The following is a 1219-nucleotide window of genomic DNA, read 5'->3' as shown; positions in this document are numbered from 1 at the left end:
CCCTACAGCCATGGATGTGACTATATTGTTTTATCCCTGTCATGGTGCAACATCACATTTATTAATTTGCATATATTGAAATATTATTGCATCACAAGAATAAATCTCAATTTATTCTAATGCACAGTCTTTTGTTGTGTTGTTTAAACCTTGCTTCTAATATCTTATTAAGAATTTTTGTATCTGTGTCTATCAGGAATATTGACCTTTAATTTTCTTTTTTTAAGATTTATTTATGTATTCGATCTCCGTGCAGGCCACTGCTTGCGGGCTATGGGAGGCGGAAGAAAAGGGGAGCACTTTCTAGGCTTTTCCAGGCCGGCCGCCAAGGTGAAAGAACGAGCCCCCCCCCTTCCTGGAAATGACGCCACTTGACCTTTCACCCACGGAGAGTGCAGGGCCTTCTGGAAGGTTCTAGAACCAAGCTCGGCCCAGGAACCAGCATACAGCGGGAGAGGGCCTGAGGCCACGGAGCTGAGGCCACTCGGAAAAGCTTCGACTACCCACAGTCCTTCGCCAGATGAGACCAGTGTCCCGGGCACTGGCTCCTCATCTCACTCGGGCCTATGCCAAAGATGTAAAATTTGGGGCGGATGCTCGAGCCTTAATGCTTCAAGGTGTAGACCTTTTAGCCAATGCTGTAGCTGTTACAATGGGGCCAAAGGGAAGAACAGTGATTATTGAAGAGATTTGGGGAAGTCCCAAAGTAACAAAAGATGGGGTCACTGTTGCAAAGTCAATTGATTTAAAGGACAAATACAAAAATATCGAAGCTAAACTTGTTCAGGATGTTGTCAATAACACCAACGAAGAGGCTGGGGATGGCACCACCACTGCCACTGTTCTGGCCCGCTCTATTACCAAGGAGGGCTTTGAGAAGATCAGCAAGGGGGCTAACCCAGTGGAAATCTGCAGAGGTGTGATGTTGGCCATTGATGCTGTAATTGCTGAACTTAAGAAACAATCTAAACCTGTGACAACCCCTGAAGAAATTGCTCAGGTTGCTACAATCTCTACAAATGGAGACAAAGACATTGGGAACATCATTTCTGATGCAATGAAAAGGGTTGGAAGAAAGGGTGTCATCACAGTGGAGGATGGAAAACCCTGAATGATGAGCTAGAAATTATTGAAGGCATGAAGTTTGATAAAGGATATATTTCCCCATATTTTATTAACACATCAAAAGGTCAAAAGTGTGAATTCCAAGATGCCTATG

General features: G+C 44.2%; 1 pseudogene across 1 annotated transcript; it reads left to right on the top strand.

Moving 5' to 3' along the window:
* The first annotated feature begins 485 nt into the window (after positions 1-485).
* Positions 486-1213, top strand: LOC116095216 (annotated as a pseudogene). The gene has a single exon (XR_004120520.1). The product of XR_004120520.1 is annotated as a 60 kDa heat shock protein, mitochondrial pseudogene (transcript).
* Positions 1214-1219: the final 6 nt, after the last annotated feature.

The sequence above is a fragment of the Mastomys coucha genome, chromosome X, assembly GCF_008632895.1.
Source record: "Mastomys coucha isolate ucsf_1 chromosome X, UCSF_Mcou_1, whole genome shotgun sequence".
Lineage (NCBI taxonomy): Eukaryota > Metazoa > Chordata > Mammalia > Rodentia > Muridae > Mastomys > Mastomys coucha.
This window is presented reverse-complemented; position numbering and strand designations above follow the sequence as displayed.